The 24,637-nt window shown below is 40.0% G+C and overlaps 1 pseudogene; it reads right to left on the bottom strand.

The window, feature by feature from the left end:
- Nucleotides 1-644: 644 nt before the first annotated feature.
- Nucleotides 645-23,685, bottom strand: LOC141408562 (uncharacterized; annotated as a pseudogene).
- Nucleotides 23,686-24,637: the final 952 nt, after the last annotated feature.

Genomic DNA, 24,637 nt, shown 5'->3' with positions numbered 1-24,637 from the left:
CGAGGTCCCACAATAGGCCATCTGCAGGCTGAGTAGCAAGGAGAGGCAGTCCAAGTCTCAAAGTTGAGGAATTTGGACCACAATGTTCAAGGGCAGGAAGAATCCAGCATGAGAGAAAGATGAAGGCTGGGAAGCTAGGCCAGTCTCTCTATTCACATTTTTCTGTATGCTTATATTCTAGCAGCACTGGCAGCTGATTAGATGGTGCCCACCCAGATTAAGGGTGGGTCTGCTTTTCCCAGCCCACTGACTCAAATGTTAATCTCCTTTGGCAACACCCTCACAGACACACCCAGGAGCAATACTTTATAATCTTCAATCCAATCAAGTTGACACTCAGTATTAATCATCGCAAGTCTATCCCTTGTCAACTTGAACCCATATCTCCTGAGATCATACCTAACCTTAAAAGACAACAATAAGTTCTAAACATAATAAAACTACCTTTCATACAACCAGAAACATACCAATCCCCAACGCAAGTACTATTACATAAAGTTAACAATACTTAAATGCTGATGTGAAATAAGTATTATGTCACATGATAAAGAAGAAAGGAAATAAAATGAAGATATTTTCTTAGTACAAGTGTATACATGCACAACCATGTTTTTAACAAAAGAAGGAGGAAATACTCATGACAATTACAATCCTCATTTCTGCAGCTGGTCACCTGGTCATAGCTGGTATTGATGATACCTTCTTCTACTACCCATTCTGTATTCCCTTTGTCTTCAGCAAGCACCTAAGCAGGTCATGGTTTATTTCCTGGTGGAGTGACCCAAGCCTTCATTCCTGAAGGGTCTGGGTCATTTGTAGTCCTGGCTGCATTGGGCTGTTTTAGTTTCCCATTGACCTTAATCATAGGGCATGGTAATGCTAAGAGACACCCTAATGGGTCTCCTGTATTCCATGCATACTCTTCCTTACCTCCATTGTGGAGTAATAGACTGATTTCATCTTGAAAGTCCAGGTCAGTCACCCCAGCCAACACTGTGACTCTCTTCTTATCCTGTTGACCCAAAGGTAGGAAGAGCCCAAAGTGTCCAGGTGGCAATCTGAACTTCCAGTTTAATAGAATCATTGTTGTGTCTCCTGGTGGCAACATTTCTCCCTTTGGAACCAAGACCTCTAGGCCAGCAGAACATAATGTCATGGGAACAGGAAGCAAAAATTTTGCTATTGAATCATTAGGGGTAATGGTGAGTGGTGCCACTTCCACTTCCACCCCTTGATTCCTGGACCCATGAATCCTGGCTATGGGAGAAACAGTACCATATATTGAATACTGATTCAGAACACACATGGCCCTCTGGAGAACTTTGCCACAGTACTGCAAAGTATTGTCATCTAGTTGGAGTTGTAATAGTGACCTCAAAAGGCCATCCCACCATTCTATCAATCCAGCTGCTTCAGGATGATAAGGAATCTGGTAAGAACAGTGAATTCCATAAGCATCAGCCCACTGCCGCATTTTAGCCATAAAGTGAGTGCCTTCATCAGAGACAGTGCTGTATGGAATACTGTGATGGTAGATAAGGCATTCCATGAGTCCACAAATAGTAGTCTTGGCAGAAGCATTGTATGCAGGATAGGCAAACCTGTATCTGGAATGTCTATTCCAGTGAAAACAAACCTCTGCCCTTTCCATGATGGAAGAGGTCCCATATAAACAACCTGCCACCAGGTAGCTGGCTGATCATCCTGAGGAATGGTGCCATATTGAGGGCTTAGTGTTGGTTTCTCCTGCTGGAAAATTGGGCACTCAGCAGTGGCCATAGCCAACTCAGCCTTGGTGAGTGGAAGTCCATGTTGCTTAGCCCATGAGTAACCTCCATCTCTGCTACCGTGGCCACTTTGTTCATGGGCCCACTGGGAGATGACATGGGTGGCTGAGGAAAGAGGCTGAGTGGGGTCCACAGAATGAGTCATCCTATCCTCTTGATTATTAAAATCCTCCTCTGCTGAGGCCACCCACTGGTGAGCACTCACATGGGATACAAATATCTTCAGTTTTTGACCACTCAGAGAGGTCCTTCCGCATACCTTTTCCCCAAATTTCTTTGTCATCGATTTTTCAATCATGCTTCTTCTAAGTCCCCAAGCATCCAGTCAAACCATTGGCTACAGTCCATGAATTAGTATATATTCACACAACTGGCCATTTCTCCTTCCATGCAAAGTACACAACCAGGTGCACTACTCAAAGTTCTGCTCACTGGGAAGATTTCCCTTCACTGCTGTCCTTCAGAGATGTCCTAGAAAGGGGCTGTAGTGCTACAGCTGTCTACTTTTGGGTGCTGCATGGATATTGTGCTGAACTATCTTTGTACCAGGCCCTAGTCTGTCAATTGATTATAGGGAGCTCCTCATGAGGCCATTGGTGCAGGCTGGGGGAGAGAAGGCAGGGTGGCAGGAGTGGAGCCTATGGGCATTTGAGCCACTTCTTCCTGTAATTTACTTGTGCCTTCAGGACCCGATCGAGCCCAATCACGTATATACCACTTCCATTTGATGACGGAATGCTGCCCCTGTGCACAACACACTTTATGGCTAGATGACTCAGAAAGCATCCAGTTCATGATAGGCCGTTCAGGTCTCATGGTGACTTGATGACCCACAGTCAAACGTTCAGGTTCCACCAAAGCTCCGTAACAGGCCAAGAGTTGCCTCTCAAAAGGAGAGTAGTTATCTGCAGAAGATGGCAGGACTTTGCTCCAGAATCCTAGAGGCCTTCGCTGTGATTCACCCATGGGGGCCTGCCAAAGGCTCCAAACAGCATCCCTATCTGCCACTGACACCTTAAGCTCCATTGGATCTGTTGCGTCCTATGACCCAATTGGCAGAGCGGCTTACACAGCAGCCTGGACCTGTTGCAGAGCCTTCTCCTATTCTGGACCCCATTCAAACTGGCAGTTTTTCTGGTCACTTGATAAATGGGCCAGAGTAACACACCCAAATTAAGAATGTGTTGCCTCAAAAATCCAAATAGGCCTACTAGGCATTGTGCCTATTTCTTGGTTGTAGGATGGGCCAAATGCAGCAAGTTATCCTCCACCTTTAGAAGGAATATCTCAATAGTCCCCACCCCACTGGAGCTGTATAAATTTTACTGAGCTAGAAGGTCACTGAATTTCATTCGGATTTATTTCCTATCCTCCAGTATGCAGATATCTCACCAATAAGTCCAGTGTGACTGTCACTTCTTGCTCACTGGATCTGATCAGCATAATGTCATCAATGTAGTGGACCAGCATGATATCTTACAAAAGCAAAAAGCGATCAAGTTCTCTTTGAATAACATTATGATACAAAGTTGGAGAGTTGTTATACCCCTCAGGTAGGACAGTAAAGGTATATTGCTGGCCTTGCCTGCTGAAGGCAAATGCTTCAAGTGGGCCTTATAAACAGGAATGGAGAAAAAAGCATTTGCCAAGTCAATGGCTGCATACCAGCTACCAGGTGATGTGTTACTTAGCTCAAGCAATGAAACCACATCTGGTACAGCACCTGCAATTGGAGTCACCACTTGGTTAAGCTTATGATAATCTGTGGTCATTCTCCAAGATCCATCTGTCTCCTGCACAGGCCAAATGGGAGAGCTGAACGGGGATGTGATGGTTAGATCTCCACTCCTGCGTCTTTCAAGTCGTTGATGGTGGCACTAATGTCCACAGTCCCTCCTGGAATGCAATATTGTTTTTGATTTACTATTTTTCTATGTAGAGGCAGCTTTAATAGCTTCCATTTGGCCTTTCCCACCATAATAGCCCTCACCCGACCAGTCAGGGAGCCAATGTGGGGGTTCTGCCTGCTGCTAAGTATGTCTGTGCCAATTATGCATTCTGGCACTGGGGAAATGACCACAGGATGAGTCTGGTGACCCACTGAAAGTTGGACATGAGCTAAAACTCTATTAATTACCTGACCTCCATAAGCTCCTACTTTAACTGGAGGACCACAGTAATGTTTTGGGTCCCCTGGAATCAACATCAGCTCAGAGCCAGTGTCCAGTAGTCACTGAAATGTCAATCATTTCCCTTTCCCCAATGCAGTTACCCTGGTAAAAGGCTGGAGGTCTCCTTGGAGAAGAATGGGAGAAAGAGTCACTGCATAAATTGTCAGTAATGTAGTGGGGTCCTTCCTCAAGGGGACACGGCCTCCCTTTCATTCAAGGGCTCTGGGTCTGTAAACTTGTTCAAGTCTGGAAATTGAGTGGCCGTGATTTTGTTTTTATAATTCAAATTAGGTATTTTTATCCATTCAACCTACAAGTTTTCTGCTTATATAAATAAATAGGAATGTCCTAGACTTCCTATCAATTTCACTTCTAGGAACACCATGATTAATTAGCCAATGCCAGAGCTCTACATGAGTCTGACTATTCTGATTGCTGCTTTGCCTCTGCTGTCCATTACAGTAGCTACGCCCACTTTGTCTTTGATGGTTTAGTGTGGCCACTTGGCCCCTGCCACCTCAGGATCCAATTTTTACCATTGTATTTAAATTTTGTAGTTGAGTGACTGTAGTTCCCACTGTTAGACCTGATGTACAGAGAAGAGCAATTACAGGACTCTTCAAAGATGCGGGTGTGGCCTTAAAAATCTATTTTGCAAAACATTGGTCAAGGATATATCTTCTGGACCCTTCTAGCTGAGATGAGGAGCTCTGAAGTGACTAACCCACTCCATCATCCCAGTCTCCCTAAACCTTTGGATCCCTTCCTCTACATTAAACCAAGGGAGTTCAGGCATTTCCAGCTCACTCACAGTGGGCCATCTTTTAATCCATATTTCAGCTAACCAAGCAAATAAACTATTTGAATCTTTTTTAACTCCCTGATCTGCAACATTAAATGCAGAGTTTCTACTTAGTGGGCTTAAATAAATAAATTCCGTCTGATTCAAATATATGTTCCTTCCACCATTATCCTATGCCCTTAATATCCATCCCATACCTGTTCTCCAGATTTCTGCTTATATAAATTAGAAAACTCAAGCAGCTCTATTCAAGTGTGGGACACTTTCTCATGGGTCACACTCTCAACCTCACCTCTAGGGTCCTGCCAAGACTTTAGCATAGTTACAGGTCTAGAAGCAAACAGGGGTGTTGGGAGTGGCTCCGGAGGAGAATCAACATTACCTTGTCTGGGAACTGTCTCAGGAGAGGCCATTACTGTTGTCTCAGGCAGTGCAGGGTTTATCTCCTCAGACAAAGGTGGAAAGGCTGATGGCAGCATGGGCCGGGAAGCGATTTTACCACTACGGGGGATGCGGAAGCTGTTTCTTCTGGCAAAAAAACTTCATCAGAATTTACAAATTAAGTGTCCCCACCTTCATCAGGACCCACCCACACATCCTCTTTCCAAGTTGCAGGGTCCCATTCTTTTCCAATCAATGCCTTCACTTTAACAGTAGACACCTGGCGAGGCTGTGCATGCACGTCTTGTTGCAGGTCAGCCACTTGCATGATAAAAGCTTGTGTCAGTTTTCCCACAAAGTCAGCTGTTTCTCTATAGGAGAGAAGACTCTCACTCAAGGCAATCTTAGCAGATTTGAGGCTTAGTATCTGCTTCTGAACCCAGGAGATACAATCCCTGAGTTTATCATTTTTTTTTTCATCACTTTGTCCACTCAAATTAGGAGCAACCAACCAGCTTCATTATGTTCTGTGGTTCTCCATATATGGTCAAAGGTATTATGTGTAGAGTCACTAAACTCCTTGCCTCTCATGAGCGATGAATCTAGAGTGTCAAATGCATTTATTTTGCATATCTCTCTAAACAGTTCATGCCAAGGACTATCATTGTTCTCCATACTATCAGAAGTAGAGTCCTTAGCATTTGGGGGCCTAGTCATATTAAGCAGCCAACTTCAGAAACCCCAAAATTAATGAATGAACTCCATCCTTAATATTCTGTTCCTCTGGAACCACTCCTGGTACCAAAATCTGCATTAGTCAGGGTTCTTTAGAGGGATAGAACTAACAGAATATATATAGAAAGGGGAGTTTATTAAGTATCAACTGACATAATCCAAAGGTCCCACAATAGGCCATGAGCAGGCTTAGGAGCAAGAAGAGCCAGTGTGAGTTCCAAAACTGAAGAAATTGGAGTCTGATGTTCAAGGACAGGAAGCATCCAGCACGGGAGAAAGATGTAGGCTGGGAGGCTAGGCCAGTCTCTTCTTTCACATTTTCCTGCCTGCTTATATTCCAGCCACACTGGCAGCTGATTAGATTGTGCCCACTCAGATTAAGGTGTGCTGTGCCTTTTCCAGCCCACTGACTCAAATGTAAACCTACTTTGGCAGCACCCTCACAGACACACCCAGGATCAATACTTTGTATCTTTCAACCTAATCAAATTGACACTCATTATTAACCATCACAACACTTTATAACACATTATTTTAAACTGATAACAATGCTAATTGTACCATCTAACAAACCAACAAGGAAAGAGAAAACTAATAAAAACTCCATGCTTTAACTTCATCTCCCTGCTTTTCAACTTTCTGTTGTTTCTATTTATACCTTATTGTACAGTCTGTTTTGAAAAGTTATTGTAGTTTTCATTTTTGATTGGTTCATCTTTTAGTCTTTCAACTCAAGCTATGAGTATTTTGCATACCACAATTATCATGTTATAATATTCTGTGCTTTTCTACGTACTTGCTATTATCAGTGAGTTTTGCACCTTTGGATGATTTCTCATAGCTCATTAATGACCTTTGCTTTCAGATTGAAGAACTCTCTTTAACATTTCTTGTAGGGAAGGTCTAGTGTTGATGAAATCCCTCAGCTTTTGTTTGGGAAACTATTTCTCCTTCATGTTGAAGGATATTTTCACTGGATATACTATCCTAGGAGAAAAGTTTTTCTTTCCTTTAGCACTTTAAATATTTCACACCACTCTCTCCTGGCCTGTGGAGTTTCCAATGCAAAGTCTGTTGCAGAATGTATTAGAGCTCCATTGCATGTTATTTTTCTTTCTCTTGCTCCTTTTAGGATCCTTTCTTTATCTTTGACCTTTGGTAGTTTGATTATTAAGTGTCTTGAGTTCATTTTATTTAGGTTAAGTCTGTCTGGTGTTTTATGACCTCCTTACACTTGATTATGAGTATCTCTCTCTAGGTTTGTGAAGTTTCCACTATTATCCGTCTGAGTAAACTTTCTGTCCCTAACTCCCTCTCTACCACCTCTTTAAGGAAAATAGCTTTTGAAGCTATTTTCTAGATCTTGTAAGTGTGCATTATTCTTTTTTATTCTTTTTTCCTTTGTCTTCCCCGACTGTATTTCTCAAGTAGCCTGTCTTTGAACTCATTAATTCATTTTTCTGCTTCATCAGTTTTGCTGGTGAAAGAATCTGATGCATTCTTCAGTAAGTCAATTGCATTTTTTAACTTCAGAATTTCTGCTCTGTTCTTTTTAATTATTTTAATATTTTTGTTAAATTTATCTGATTTATTCTGAATTCCTTCTCTATGTTATCTTACATTTCACTGAGCTTCTTCAAAACAGCTATTTTGAATTCTCTATCTGAAAGATCACATATCTCTGTCTCTCCAGGATTGCTCCCTGGTGCCTCATTTATTTCGTTTGGTGAGATCATGTTTTCCTGGATTACCCTGATGCTTGAGGATGCTCATCAGTGTCTGAGCATTGAAGTGGTGCATATTCATTGTAGTCTTTGCAGTCTGGATTTCTTCCAGAATTCCAGAATATATAAAAGAAATGTATATTCTTATATTTTTGTATAAGAAATATATTTACCACATAAAGAGAACATAGTTCTCATAGAAAGAAAATTTATATTACATTACATACAAGTATGTATTTCTTGATTCAATATACAGAAATCATTCAAGTACATCACACTAATAGAAAATGGAAAAAATTATATTATTTCAATTGATGCATAAAAAGCATTTCAATTTTTTTTCTTTTCACTTAAAAAAATGTTTATTATACTTTAAGTTCTGGGATATATACACAGAACGTGCAGGTTTGTTACATAGGTATACACGTGCCATGGTGATTGGCTCCACCCATCAACCCATCATTTACATTAGAAATTTCTCCTAATGCTATCCCTCCCTAGCCCTCCACCCCATGACAGGCCCTGGTGTGTGACGTTTCCCTCCCGGTGTTCATGTGTTCTCATTGTTCAGCTCCCTCTTATGAGTGAGAACATGTGGTGTTTGGTTTTCTGTTCCTGTGTTAGTTTGCTCAGAATGGTGGTTTCCAGATTCATTTACATCCCTGAAAAAGACATGAACTCATCCTCTTTTATGGCTGCATAGTATACCATGGTGTATATGTGCCGCATTTTCTTTATCCAGTCTATCATTGATGGGCATTTGGTTGGTTACAAGTCTTTGCTATTGTGAATAGTGCTGCAATAAACATACGTGTGCATGCGTCTTTATAGTAGAATGATTTAGTAGATTATAGTAGAATGGGTATATACCTAGAAATGGGATTGTTGGGTCAAATGGTATTTCTGGTTCTAGATCTTTGAGGAATCACCACACTGTCTTCCACAATGGTTGAATGAATTTATACTCCCACCAACAGTGTAAAAACGTTCCTATTTCTCCACATCCTCTCTAGCATCTGTTGTTTCCTGACTTTTTAATGACCACCATTCTGACTGGTGTGAGATGGTATCTCATTGTGGTTTTGATTTGCATTTCTCTATGACCAGTGATGATGAGCTTTTTCTCATATGTTTCTTGGCCGCATAAATGTCGCCTTTTGAAAAGTGTTTGTTCATATCTTTTGCCCACTTTTTGATGGTTTTTTTTTTTCTTGTAAATTTGTTTAAGTTCTTTGTAGATTCTGGATATTAGCCTTTTGTCAGATTGATAGATTGCGAAAATTTTCTTCCATTCTGTAGGCTGCGTGTTCACTCTGATGATAGTTTCTTTTGCTGTGTAGAAGCTCTTTAGTTTAATTGCATCCCATTTGTCAATTTTGGCTTTTGCTGCCATTGCTTTTGGTGTTTTAGTCATGAAGTCTTTGCCCATGCCTATGTCCTAAATGGTATTGCCTATGTTTTCTTCTAGGGTTTTTATGGTTTTTAGGTCTTACATTTGTGTCTTTAATCTATCTTGAGTTAATTTTTGTATAAGGTGTAAGGAAGGGGTCCAGTTTCAGTTTTCTGCATATGGCTAGTCAGTTTTCCCAACACCACGGATTAAATAGGGAATCCTTTCCCCATTGCTTGTTTTTGTCAGGTTTGTCAAAGATCAGATGGCTGTAGATGTGTGGTGTTATTTCTGAGGTCTCTGTTCTGTTCCATTGGTCTATATATCTGTTTTGGTACCAGACCCATGCTGTTTTGGTTACTGTAGCCTTGTAGTACAGTTTGAAGTCAGGTAGCATGATGCCTCCAGCTTTGTTCTTTTTGCTTAGGATTGTCTTGGCTATATGGGCTTTTTTGGTTCCATATGAAATTTAAAGTAGTTTTTTTCTAATTCTGTGAAGAAAGTCAATGGTAGCTTGGTAGGGATAGCAATGAATCTATAAATTACTTTGGTAATATGGCCGTTTTCATGATATTGACTCTTCCTATCCATGAGCATGGAATGGTTTTCCATTTGTTTGTGTCCTTTCTTATTTCCTTGAGCAATGGTTTGTAGTTCTCCTTAAAGAGGTTCTTCACATACTTGGTAAGTTATATCCCTAGGTATTTTATTCTCTTTGTAGCAATTGTGAATGGGAGTTCACTCATAATTTGACTTTCTGTTTGTCTATTATTGGTGTATAGGAATTCTTGTGATTTTTGCACATTGATTTTGTATCCTGAGACTTTGCTGAAGTTGCTTATCAGCTTCAGGAGATTTGGGGCTGAGACGATGGAGTTTTCTAAATATACAATCATGTCATCTGCAAACAGAGATAATATGACTTCCTCTCTTCCTATTTGAATACCCTTTATTTCTTTCTCTTGCCTGATTGCACTGGCCAGAACTTCCAATACTATGTTGAATAGGAGTGGTGCGAGAGGGCATCCTTGTCTTGAGCCCATTTTCAAAGGGAATGCTTCCAGCTTTTGCCCATTCAGTATGGTATTGGCTGTGGGTTTGTCATCAATAGCTCTTATTATTTTGAGATACGTTCCAGCAATACCTAGTTTATTGAGAGTTTTTAGCATGAAGCGGTGTTGAATTTTATTGAAGACCTTTTCTGCATCTACTGAAATAATCATGTGGTTTTTGCCATTGGTTCTCTTTATGTGATGGATTATGTTTATCAATTTGCATGTGTTGAACCAGCCTTGCATCCCAGGGATGAAGCTGACTTGTTTGTAGTAGATAAGCTTTTTGATGTGCTGCTGGATTCGGTTTGCCAGTATTTTATTGAGGATTTTTGCATCGATGTTCATCAGGGATATTGGCCTGAAATCTTCTTTTTTTGTTGTGTCTTTGCCAGGTTTTGGTATCAGGATGATGCTGGCCTCATAAAATGAGTTAGGGAAGAGTCCCTCTTTTTCTATTGTTTGGAATGGAATGGTACCAGTTCCTCTTTTTACCTCTGGTAGCATTCGTCTGTGAATTCATTCTGGTCCTTTTTTTTTTTTTTTTTTTTTTGTTTGGTAAGCTATTAATTAATGCCACAATTTCAGAACTTGTTACTGGCCTATTCAGAGATTTGACTTCTTCCTGGTTTAGTCTTGGGAGAGTGTATGTGTCCAGGAATTTATCCACTTCTAGATTTTCTAGTTTATTTGTGTAGAGTTGTTTACAGTATTCTCTGATGGTAGTTTGTATTTCTGTGGGATCAGTATCAGCTATCCCCTTTATCATTTTTTATTGTGTCTATTTGATCCTTCTCTCTTTTCTTCTTTATTAGTCTGGCTAGTGGTCTATCTATTTTGTTGATCTCTTCAAAAAACCAACTCCTTGATTTATTAGTTTTTTGAAGGGTTTTTTGTGTCTCTGTCTCCTTCAGTTCTGTTCTGATCTTAGTTATTTCTTGTCTTCTGCTAGCTTTTGAACTGGTCTGCTTTTGTTTCTGTAGTTCTTTTAATTGTGATGTTAGGGTGTCAATTTTAGAGCTTTCTTGCTTTCTCTTGTGGGCATTTAGTGCTATAAGTTTCTCAGTAAACGCTGCTTTAGCTGTGTCCCAGAGATTTGAAATAAGGCAGTCAAAAAGGACCAATATTGGGGACCTCATATGGGGTGCTTAGAATTGTCAAATTCATAGAGACGGAAAGTAGAATGGTGATTGACAGGGGCTAGTAGGAGGGAAAATGGAGAGTTATTATTTAATGAGTACAGAATTTCTGTATGAAATAGTGAAAATATTTCAGAGATGAGTGATGATGATGGTTGCACAATGATGTCAATTTATTTAATGCCACTGAACTTTACACTTAAATGGCTTAAAACAGTGCATTTCATGTTATGTATATTTTAGCACAATTTAAAAATCATTTTGAGAAACAGAGAAAGAGTTCTAGGTAGTGCTGAAAGTTCCCTGAGGTTTACGATCATAAATATAAAGGAAGACCAGTCAGCAAATTGTGTCCATTTCTCCAGTAGCTTTCAACTGTTCAGGAGAAGGTACAGAAAATGCAGTTTTGGATTATACCAGGGATGGGATTTTTTTCAAGTAAGTATGAGGGAGGAAAAGGAAAGGAAAACAATTGAGGAAGGGGTATCAGAGTGATTGCACGAGAACATGGGTGAGTTCATGGAGAGTAAAAGAGGTTTGGATACATGTAGTGAGTGCCTATTGTTGGTGGGAGACACCAGAAGAAAGGAGCTGTAAACGTGGGGCTTGTTTGGAGCCCCAGATCCCTGCTACATTATCCAAATCCAGCCATTTCAGTCCCAGTTTCATATTGGAGTCACCTAATAGCGGTTGTCAGTTCTGACTAAAATATGCATGGGGACAGCCCTGGGTCCTGTGCCTAACAGGGACGTCCAGGACAGAAACAGTAATCCCAAGGTGCTCCATGTGTGTTGTCTCCCATTCTACGGTCCTGATCTGGAGTGATTGGTCCAGGAAAATTCTGGGATCTGCAATCACCCTCCACACCCCTGTGTTCCCCGTGTTCCCTCAGTGAACTTCAAATTGTCCTTCTTTTCCCCCACACAACCCGAATACAAGACCCTTAGTAGAAAAAGACCTAGGCAGAAGACACGCATGAATAGGTCATGTTTTAGAGATGGACTCATGTTACAGCAACAATTACAATTACCATGAAGGTTTATGTGTATATTTGTGCATTGATCACAAATTCTAAGGAAAAAAAAATCAGACAAACTGAGTTTCTTGACCACAATGCAATATTATCAATAAAAATGCAATTCCAACACTCCTGATGTATTTGGGACCTTTAAAACATACTTCTAAGTCACCCATGAATTAAAGAAATAATCATAATAGGTTTATAAAATATCTTGACAAGAATAACAAACTCAATACAACCAAATTGCAGGTTGCAGCTAAAGTAGTAGTTGGAGGAAATTTTATAGCTTTAAATGCAACTTTGTAGCTTTGAAAGCACACATTTAAAGGAAATTGTGCACATTTTTTAAAATTAAATGCACATTTAAAAACAAAAAAATAACTGAAACTTGAGTTACTCATTAATGAGTTGTGCATTTAATCACAAATCTAGACCAAAACAATCAAAGCACAAATTAATGAAGACAATGATAAAAATCAAAGCAAAAAAAATTATACAAAAGAAAATCTAAATTGATCTATAGAAATATTCAGGAAAACCAAAAGCTGATTCTATAAATTATAACAACAGAATATAAAACTTATGGCAAAACATCAAGAGAAAAAAAGGAGCGAAGGAAATACAAGCATGGCAGTCCCCTCCTTATCCTCAGAGAACATGTTCAGGACTCCCATTGGATGCCTCAAATCTCAGTAGTCTGAAACTCTACATATACTACATTTTTTCCTCTGCATACATGCGTATAGTAAAGTTTAATTTATAAATTAGGCACAGTAATAGATTAATAACAGTAGCTAAAAATACAATTTACCAATTATAATGATGCTAGCATCACTACTTCTGTGCTTCGGGATCATTATTAAGTAAAATAAGAGTTATTTAAATTGCAATACTGCGACAGTTGATCTGATAACCAAGATGGCTACTATGAGACTAATGAGCATGTTGAGACTGCAGCATGGAAACCCCAGACTAAGGTATGAATCAGTATGACAGAGCCAGGCAGCATGAGATTCCACCACACTACTCAGTGCATTTTATTAAAGCAATTTATAACTTATAACTCACAAATTACCTGTTTCATCAGAAAGCAAAACAGCAGATAAAGGGGAACTACTATTGACAATTATAAGCCCCAAATACTTTGAGTCAGTCTTGGTTAAAATTAGAAGAAATCAAAGGCTACTAGTTTCAATGTTAAGTAATAAGAAATTTCAAGAAGTTTTGAAGATATAAGTGCTTTTTAGCCAGGTGGTGTAAACTTTTTTTAAAAAAATAATCTGTTTTTTAACTTCTATTTTGTCATAAAATTGCTTTCCTGGCAAGTTTATTTAGAAGAAATTATCCTAAGGGATTCTAAACAAAATGATGTATATTATGCTACAAAATCAAACTCAGTTTCAAGGCTGTGATTACTGTAATATTTGTTTTTGTTGTTTGCTATGAGAAATTGTATTTACTCATTTGATATTTGTTAAAGAAGCTTATATTTACTGATAAACCTTGTAATACATGTCCACTGATTAAGTCTTCAACAATCTTATTAGATTAAACTCAAGCATATAGGTTATCTTGGAATTAGAACAGTCATCTGTGAGCTATATCTTCTTGCCTTTGTCTATGTAAGTAAAACATAAATGGGGATAAAATTAATATATAAAACATTATATGCAAATATGTATTTTCTAAGAGAATGATGATGGAAATGGATGATATAATCTCAGGTAGAGTTAAGACAAGAATATCAACAACTTTCCTATAACCATTTTAAAAATAATGTGATACTTATTATTTTTCATAAAATAATATGTATTAAAATAATGTATATTTTGTATCATATGCATATTGTGTTTGTGTATATATGTGCATATATATACATGTGTATATATATATATTTATATATATATGTAAAATAAAACTGACTCCAAAAGAAGTACAAAATCTAAATTTACTAATAATCATGAAAAGATTGAACCATTAGTCTAGAAACTTCTCCCTAGAAAGGTATCAATTCTGAATGGTTTTTCAGGTTTCACCAGATCCTCAACAAAGGGATAATTTCTGTTTTATACAAACTGTTTTAGAGTATAGATTTTTGTTTAAGGCAAAACTATCCAAATAATATTAAGTTGTCATACAATATTTGACCAAAAACTAGACAATAATCATAAAAATATAAGCTGATCTAATTTATAAACATAGAAGGAATACTCTTAAAATATTAAAAGTAATAGTACATTAAAAATCCATCAAGACTAAGTAGTATTTATCCCACGTATGCAAAGATGTTTAACATGAGATAAGCTAATAATTTACTACATTAATAAAAAAGAAAAATACTGTGATAATCTAAATAGGTGTCAGAGAATAATACAATGTAATATAATGCTCAGTTATGATTAAAATAAACTCTTAGCAGAGTAGAACAGAAGGAAATTTCTATGACTTGATTAGAAATTCCTTATTAGCCATATCTGAACCCATCTCTCCAGCTGCATGCTAGATCTCATTCTCTCTCACTTACTTGAAGCCATTCCTTCTGTAATTCTCCTTTTTGTCTCCTATATCACTATTTTTTCTTTGTCTATTGGATATTTTTTCATCAGCATACAAACGTGTATTTCTCCTCTCCCACTCTCTCTCTCCTTATTATAGCTACAGCCTTAAATATAAAGAGTTATTTATATTCACTGTGCAGATTGTGTAGATTTCTCTTTCCATTTTCTCTTCAAATCTTTCCAAGAGGGTTTTGGCCCCCTCATTTTATTTAAGGTTATCCCTTCAAGGTCTCAGATGACATCAACATCATTGCAGTCAATGGTTAATTCTTACATAAATTGTCCTTGGCCTGTCCATAGCATTCAATACCATGAATCACCCCTTCCTCCTCTTTATATGTTGTTCATTTGGTTTTTAGAATGTCATAATCTCTCAACTTTCCTCTTAACTGGCTGTTCGTTCTCACCTTTGCTGGTTCCTCATCTTCTCTACAATATCTCAGCCTTGGAGTGTCCCAGGGCTCAGTACTCAGTACTATTGTTCACCTAGTCTTATGACTATTACAGTCTATTTGCCAGCGACTCTCAAATTTATATCTCTGGTCAGACTTCTCTTATAAATGTTAAATTGAATATCAAAATGCCATCTCAGCATCTTTATTTGGACGTCTAATTGACATCCCAAGCCTTCCATTTCCAGAGCTGGACTCTAGAACTTCTCCCCCTTAACCTGTTTACCTTTGGTCTTTGTCTGCCCAGTTGAGAGAAGATTTATCTGTGTAGTTGTTTAGGCCAAACGTTTTAGAATTCTTTTTAATAGTTTGCTTTTGTTCAAAAAACATACCCAATCCAACAGAAAACTCAAAATCGGATCACTTATTTCTCACTTTCTCCACTGCCTTGAATCTTGTCTGAGAATTTCCCTCTTCCTGGAGTGTTCTTCCCCAGATATCTGCAAGGCAAACCCTGTCTTCCAAGTCTTTCCTCAACCTAGCCTGCCTATCCTGAAAATTCCATTTAAAATCACAGCCCATGCCCTCTGTAGCCTAAGCCCACTAGTTCTTCTTTCTACTTCTCTCATAGTATTTATGATTATGTAACATAATGATGGGGTTCAGGACATGCTATCCAAAATCAGGCACTTTGGTATACTGAGTATTTTAAGCTGAAGGGAATTGAGGAAACTGCAGAAGTAGGGCATAGAAATTAGAATCACCCTTGCCCCTTCTCCCCTGAAGCAGGCCTTAAACTGAGCTGACCTTCTGCTGACGTAGGCTGTTCCAGAAATGTCACCCAGGAACATAGAGACCAATTTGAATGAACAGACTTTGCTCAGTTCCCCCAGGTTTATTATCATTAGATCCTACCCTTTTGTCCTCCAATCATAATTCTGCATGACTATCCACAAAAATGGTTTTCCCTGTTCCCATGGGTTTTCATTTCTGAAGGCTCCTGTGTCACATAAAACTTAAATAAACTATGTGCTTCTCTCTTGTTAATCAGTCTTTTGTCATAAGGGTCTCAGCCATGAACCTTATGATGGGTGAGAAAAGGAATCTTTTGTTTCCCCTACAATGCCGTATGTTATTTATTTATTTATTTTTGTTTACTTTGTCGCCTTTTGGTAGAATGTGAGGTACATAAGAGAAGTAAAGCTTATCAATTTTGTATACTATGTATTTCAAGCATCTAAATGAAGAGGAGAGCCCTCTTTATCAAAAAGACAGTAAATTTATAGTGATTTTAAAATATGGTATTGGTGCAAGAACAGACAAAACAAATCAACAGAATAGAAGACCTAGACACAGATCCAAACATTTTGAACCTTATTATTTAATAGAGATAGTTTTTTAAAATCAGTGTGGAAGAGATAAGTGGTTAAAAATGGCATAAAAATAATTTCCTTTCTAGACCAGGCGCAGTGGCTCAAGTCTGTAACTCCAGCACTTTGGGAGGCTGAGCCGGGAAGATTGCTTGAGTTCAGAAATTTGAGACCATCCCGGGCAACACAGCGAGAGCTTGTTTCTACTAAAAGTCAAAAAATTACCCAGGCATGGTGGTGCACATCTGTAGTCCCAGCTACTTGGAGGGCTGAGGCAGAAGGATGGCTTGAGCCCAGGAAATCAAGGCTGCAGTGACCAGAGATCATGCCACTGCACTCCAGACTGGGCCAGAGTGAAATCCTGTCTCAAAAAAAACAAAAAACAAAAAACAAAAAAACAAAAAAACTTATCATATGTATTATACCTTCCCAACCTTATCCAAAAATCAACTCTACATGGATTTAATGAAAAACTATAAAGTTATTAAAAGAACAAGTAGGTATATATCTTACAAAGTTGGTATAGAAAATAATTTCTTAAATGATGGGTGAAGCCAAAAAGTTTACATATTAAATATTTTAGAGAATTGGCAGTTTCTAGCAAAATTGAGAAAATGTATACTAAATGAGTTAATAACTATTTCTAGGTAATTCCCTCATATGTGCCTAAGGAGTCATATACAAGAATCTTTATAGATACATAGATTTTAATATTGGAAACAACTCCAAAAATCTACTGATAGGAAATGAAAAAATAAATTCAAGTTTACATACATAAAGAAAATTTATGTGTAATTTAATATGTATTAGTTTTATTGAATAAAAAGTAATTTTCTATCTAATAAGACATTCATGCAGAAAGATTTTTATCATAATAAGAGTACAAAACTCAGATAAGGGAAACACATACCAAATTTATGGTAGGAAATGCTAAGGCAAAGTAAAATGGAAAGAAATTAAAAACACATTCTGACATTTCTGAGTTTGTAGGCTGTATAAGTTATCTATACAGCCATATAATAAAACATCCAAAAGTCCAGTAGCTTAAAACAACCGTGTATTTTGTTCATAATTCTGTGTATCAGTAGGTGGTTGATCCAGGCTCACTTGGTTTTGGTTCATCCTGGTGGGACTCTCATAACAGGTCAGCAGGTGAGCTGGCTATGGTTTGGATGGTATAGGCTGGACTCAGGTCCATGTCTGGCAATTGGTGCGCTAGTTGAGGAAAGGGTGCCTTGGGTGGAATGGCTCTTCCTGCTTATCTCTGCATGAGGACTGTCATTCTTCCCCACGCTATCCTGAGCTGCTTCCCATGGTGCTCATAGGATTTAAAGAGGAAACAAGCCCCAGGGCACAAACACTTCTAAAGCCTCTGCTTCGTCACATTTGCTGACATCCGATAAGTTAAAGCCAGTCCCAGCTGAGCATAGATTCAGAACGAGAGGGCTCTCAGAGTTATACACCTGAAGGTAGTATGGATGCAAGAGAAGGGGATATTTATGATTTTGAAATAACCCAAACAACAGTGTATAATTATGTAAGATGGAACTCATTAAAGAAATACAAGAATACACACACAAACATGTATGTTTTAAATAACAAGAAAGACAAAGATCTAAGATCACTTAAACCTGGGGAAGAGGGAAGAATAAAGCAATTGGTAAAGAGCATAAAAAATAACTAATACCTTTCAGAAAAGTGCTGTGTGGTGTTTCTAACATGGTTAAGGGTTTGGTGAGGAACCAAGAAAGGAAATAGACAGATGGCTTAATTTCTTCTTGTTTTCTGTTTTCATCTTGGTATCACCAGAAGGTGGTACCTTCCAGACAGCAGATTTTCTCCAAGAATGGAAACCTAGAAGGCATTTTACATTTAAAAAAAAATAATGAGAGTAAAACAAATTAACTTGTAGTAAGCAAACAAACAATGCAGGTGGGAAGGGTAGATGAATGAAAAGAATGGGGACAAGGTAAGGCTCAGGGTTCCCAATGGCACAGCTCACCCTGGATGAGATGTAAGCAAAACTAATTTTATACATCCTTCAGCATCCAGGCTTTTCGACTTACTCTGAGCAGAATTTCTCCTATTCTTAAAATCTGTAATGATAGAGATTTCATATCCTGCTTTGAAAACACATTCCCTGCATCTCACAGTGCTCACAGTCAGTCAGTTTTTTCTGCGGTCCAGCCTATATTTGCGTTGCTGCAACATGTTAATTTCCTGTGAGGTTATGACCTCGGTGGAGATGGTGAACATAACCATTCCTATAATATTCTTTCATAGATCAGATATAATAGGCTGAGTCCCTTTCACATTTCTGTAGATTTCTCTTAAAAGACTAAGATTCAGACTAGACATAAGGGCCTGACCAATAGCACAAAACAGTAACAAAGTAAAAGTACAGCCCGTTTTTGTAGGCAATTCACGCACTTATTAGCACAAGTGGCCTTTACCTTGGGCTCTTTTTATAGCCCTGGCATATAACAATCTCACTTGTTACCTACAGTCTCTTCAATGTCAAATGTTCTCACTGTCATCTAGAGGCAGTGCGCAGGAAGGCAGGGATCACTGTGCTCAGAACATGGATCCCAGTTTAAGTTCAGGTTCGACCACTTATTTTTTTGTATGACCTTGGCCAAGTGGCTTAAGCCTCTGTCTGACACTCTTCATTGTAAGGATAATAAGATCCTCCTCTCTCCTCTCTCTCTTGATGGAGAGGATTTAAAAAAATAATGCACCAGAAAAGGACCTTGCAAACTGTAAACCAATAAAGCCATGTAAAACATTAGCCTTGTTCACAAACTCCCAGGCACAGGGTGGCTGCATCATGGTTCTCTACAGGAGATTTTAAAAAATGTTCAAAATCACACAATCTTTCTCCCAGGGTTGTGAGTTGAGTGGGTCAAACAGTTTAAAAATAAACTATTATTTGTAATGAAATACATTTTGTTACAGTTTTCTTTATAAATAATTCTATCAACAGTATGATCTTAAGGCCTCTCACAAAAGTCTATTTCATTTAAGTGCCTACTGCATGTGCACTGTGTTAGATATAAGAGATAATAAAGATGCATAAGTCAGTCTCCACCCTCATGGAGCCACAGACAAAGGGGAGAGCTTGAGAAGTAACTTATCATATAATGTGCAAAGTACCATCATCAAGACATGCACGTGTGCTAAGCTATTCAACTGCCCTTTATTGCAAAAACAAGAAAAAGATGAATCTCATTAAATAGGGCATAGAAAGCCTTCTGAAATTTGAATCTCTACTGTTTGCTCTTACCCCCTTGTACTTTTACTTCTGCCATGTCTTGGCCAATCAAAGTGACTTACAGTGTTTCAAATGGATACGGCTATGTCTAGTCCTTGTGAGTTTGTCCATCGTGTTCTTCTTCCCTGGCATGTCCTTTCCTGCTTTGCCTATAGAATAATCATTCATCATTCAAGTCCAAGCTGAGTCCTCGTTTTTTTTAAACTTTAATTCCCTTCTCTTTTGTTCCCTGCACCCCCTCCCATCCTCACTAGCCTAAATTATAATCGGAGACCGCAGGATGTTGAATGAATCGTCCTCATGGCTACAGAACATGAAGTAGAGAGAATGACAATGAAGCAAGTACTGGAACCTTTAAAGAACAAGGGGAAATGATCAGTAGGTCAATGGGTGAGGAGAAGAGAGAGGGACAGGGGTGGACATGGTCTAATGGCCTGATTCCAGAGGCTTGGAGATTTTAAATAAAAATGAAGTGGTTTGCAAGAAGCAACAGGGAACCTAGAGTACAGTTTCAGACCCACAGGTGTTTGTAGGGGAAGTGAGAGAGAAAAACAGCATCCATATGAGAGAGGAACTGGAGAAGTAACATCTTCAAGGGCAGGTTAGGAGAATAGCATCAAAACAGCACTGAGGGCAGGAGTTCAGGATGCACTGAAGATTGGACCAGAATCCAGAGGGGTGGAAGACTGGACCAGAGTCATGAATGTGTGACTGGAATGTGATATGGGATATGTTCACTCCGCAATGGCATCTGGCTATCTGGTCTGGGTGACACAGGCTTATCTGGGAAGCATGGATTTCTGTTGCGGTGAGATGAGTAGGAATGTGACATAACTTAGTTGGCCACAGTTGGTTGGTCAGGACCCAAGACATACCTACTGAACATTAGAAATTTTCAAACTGAAACTTGGAACAGAGATTCAGGATGTTCTAGTGTGAGGTTCTATATGTGAGGTATGAGGCTCATGAACTGGTTCCAGCTGTGTCTCCTGCCATCTGGAGGAGCCTGTCCTGCAGCAGGAAAGAATCCCACAGGCAGAGAAAAGTAGACTTGGAAAGGGGAGTGGGCATGCCCTGCGGATATCAGGGTCCTGGTTCTAGGTTCCCACCGAGCTGCATCCCTGCTCTTTAGTTACATAGCATGTGCAACACGTTCCTCTTCTTATCACAACAATTTCAATTTGGCTAACTCTCAGTTACCACCAGAGAAGTCTTAATGCATTAATCTAATTTAAAAAGAAATAAATCATCAGCAAAATTTGCTACTGTATTATTACCAAGAAATTGCTTGTGACTCATCTCGAAACTGAATGTGACACTGCTAATTAGGACAGACAGTTGAGAGCAACTTGCCTCACAAAAGTGGGGACTCTAGCCACGACCCCAGAGCGCCGAAAGGTTATGCCTTTTCTCATTTTATCTTCTTCAAGCCGTGCTGGGTTCCCAACTATCCTGTTGTCTGAATCCCTTTTGCTTGGGCCTTCTACTTAACTATTTGTGATCAATTCACTGTTTCAGTTTAGGCCTGGGTCTGATTCAGTCTCCTGATGACATGCATTGGCCCGGACTCTCCTGCAGAAACTCTTACCTCCTGTGTTCATTCCATGGCCCCAAGCACTCCCCTGAAACACTCCCAATCCCCTGTTTTGTGGCAAAACACACTTCTTGAGCCCTTGCCTTAGTGGGATAATATTAAAAGTTGTCACCGTGGTTTTGATATTGTTGAGTTCAGTGCACAGTGACCCAAGCTAATGACACACAAACTTCTTTGTAAGATTAATTAATGTGAACTTGGGAGCAAGAGTAGCAGACCACGTATATCTCTGAGCCCCTGTAGTCATTGCAGGGAGAAGGCTGACTTGTGTCTGGTGTGGTCAACCTGCTGCCTGGACACACTCACGGGCGAGAGGAGGGCATCACGGGATCATGCCCCTGAAACCAGAACTGCATTCCTTCAGTATTCTCTTTTCTGGAGACGTCCATTCTTCCCACCTCCCCACTCCCATACTCATAACCCAAATTCTTTGAACCTCTTCTGTTGAAAGAAAATTAAATAACTTCTCTTCCACACTTACGAAATGAAGACTAGTGTTAATTTGGTATCATGCATTAGTGATGATGTCCATTTGAATATCTAAATGTCATCTTTAGGACTCATCCTATCAGTTTTGGTTGCAAATGCATTCATGTCTCTTTTATATTTTTAATTGCTTATCCAAAGATCCTCATGCCCACATTAATAGAAAGTAGTGTTTCACTTTCTTAACGGCAAACCCTCCTCAATTATCCAAGCTCCAAGGAAATCACTCAGTCCACGAAAGGAAGGAGGGGAGGGAGCTGTCCTTCTCACAAATGCCAGACAGAGAACGAATGGAGTATCCTACTGGTCTTCTGCCATTCCTTCTGGTGGCTGTATGTTGTCACTGTTAAGAACGACAGTGCTTGCCTGTTCTGCTGAGAGGCTTTGCCTGTCAAAACCCCTGCTAGCTCTGCAATGGGACCGCATGCTTTGTTGCCAAATTTATGGCTTCCTAGTCCACATGGACAATCAGTCACTTTCCTTCAAAGCTTACCGCATGCCAGGTAGCTGGTTCCAAGAAGCTTGGCATCACTGCCACAACCACTTTTTCCAAGGATCCCTGGTTTAGAGCAAGTGTTTCATGTCTAGATTTGATTTTTCTTCAGGCTAATACCCTTCTTTGCCATGGAACCATGCCAGGTCCATGTGTGCTCCTAACTTTAGATCTCACGGAACCCACTCATGTTTCTCTAAGACCTGTTGAGTTTCATTTAAATAGCACCAAACTGTGTGTTGCTTGGGGTACAAGGTATTTATTAGGGATTGAAATCTGTGAAGGCAAGAGGGAGGAAGCAGAAGGAGAGGTCGAACCATGATTCAGGCCCAAGAAAGCCTTGGCTGACCTGGTGGGGAGCTCTGGAGAAAGTCTTCTGTCCAACCTGCACTTCTGTTCAAACTTGCTATGTGCTTAGACCCTGCGTCATTGAGTCACCACATGGGGGCTGTTCCAGGAAGGTGGTGGCCTTAAGCGCGGTGGCTTTTTGTGGGGTGGCAGGCCTGGAAGGAGCTGCCAGCCATAGGCTGCCTGCTGAGCACACTTGCTTGCCAGCTACCCTGGTTTCAAAGGGCTCCTGGGCAATGTGTCTCCTCATCTGGCACTGGCAGAATCACTGCAAATCGGGCTGAGTATAAAGCATAGATCTGATCTTCCCAAAGGGAACTACCTGAATAGACAAGGTTCTTCAACTCCCACACTGGCTTTTCTGGTGTGAATGCCACAATCATTGCCCCTTGTCCTTATCTGGGAGAAGTCCTTTCCAAGACCTCTGTGGGTTGAGGCTGGCAGCTGTTTTGAAATCACAGAGAATGATTCTGGAAATGAGTTTTGACTGGATGGATGAGTATGGTTTCTAGACCCAGACTCAAGCGCTAGTTCTCCTTATAAGAGCTCTGCATTTTATGCCATCATCATCCCTCTCTCTCTCTCATTGTCCCACACCCCACACTTAGAATTTAGGAGTTCTGAATAAGAACAGCAATGCTGTTCTCCACCAACTCTGTCCTAACACAATGTTGAGTTAGCACTGAATGCTGACGCCTGGCAGACAGCACCAGCACTTCCTTCTGCCCAGTGTGCCCAGATTGTTCGTGACCTCACCAGGGTTCCTTTCATTCAGGAAAAGATACATTTCAATAAACTGTTTTCTAAATTCCCTCACTTTACAGTAACAAACCGGCTTTGGCCTCGGGCACTTCAGCTTTACTATCATACTTCCAGGAGGACATTTGCTTCAAAATCGCGAAGTGTACATTCGCAGCCTCATGCTGTCCAGCCACAGGCGACCTCCTGTGGACGCTGGAAAGTGCCCCCATACACCCCCAAAGATCTCCACATCCTAATCCCCAGAAATTGTGAATATGGTACCTTACTTGGCAACAGAGACGTTGCTGGCATGATTAAAGTTCAAACTCTTGAGATAGGGAGGTCACCTTGGAGTATTTGGGTGGATACAGTGCAACCATAAGGGTTCTTATGAGAGGCAGAGGCAGGGGGGTTAAAGTGAGAGAATGAGATGTAACAGAGGAAGCAGAGTCAGAGTGAGAGAGGGGAGAAGACGCTGTGCTTTGAAGATGGAGGAAGGCTCTACAAGCCAAGGCAGACAGGTGGCTTCCAGAACCTGAAAATATCAAGGAAATAGATTTCACTCTCAGAGCCTCCAGATGGAGCCAGCCCTGCCTACACCTGTTGAACCCAGTGAGACTGAACTTTGGACTTCTGACCTCCAGAACTGTAGGATAATAAATATGGATTGTTTTAAGCCACTATGTGCTTTGGTGATTTGTGACAGCTGCAACAGAAAATGAGTACATCTACGTTACTCAAAACAGACACTGATTGCACTCACTGCCTTAAGGCTTTCTAGACATTTCCCTGTTTGAGAACTGAGTGCAGCCTCTTCTTGAGTTGGTTGCCATGGAAGTAGCTATAAGGACGTCCCCTACGAGGCTGAACCCTTGGCCCCTGGGATCACGCTGTCTCTTCCTCAGACCTGCCTCCACAGAGACCATCGTGGAGAAACAATGAGCACTGGAGGACGGTTTTCTCCGCGGCCTTGCTTATGCTTGGATTCTAATGGGAAGAACAGTGGGCGTGAAAGAATTCCAAGTCAATCTGGAGGACAAGATTGACTGCTGCCTCCCTCAAGAAAGCCCTCAGCACCGTGGACTGATCTCGAGGTGCTGTGAGACCCACGTCAACTCCTGCCCCTCAGGCCGGAGCTGGGACTTCAGGTGGGCTTCAGAGCCCAGCTTCCACTGACCTCCT

This window comes from Macaca fascicularis, chromosome 14, assembly GCF_037993035.2.
Source record: "Macaca fascicularis isolate 582-1 chromosome 14, T2T-MFA8v1.1".
Classification (NCBI taxonomy): domain Eukaryota; kingdom Metazoa; phylum Chordata; class Mammalia; order Primates; family Cercopithecidae; genus Macaca; species Macaca fascicularis.
The sequence above is the reverse complement of the archived record's forward strand: the minus strand, read 5'-3'. Positions and strand labels throughout refer to the sequence as shown.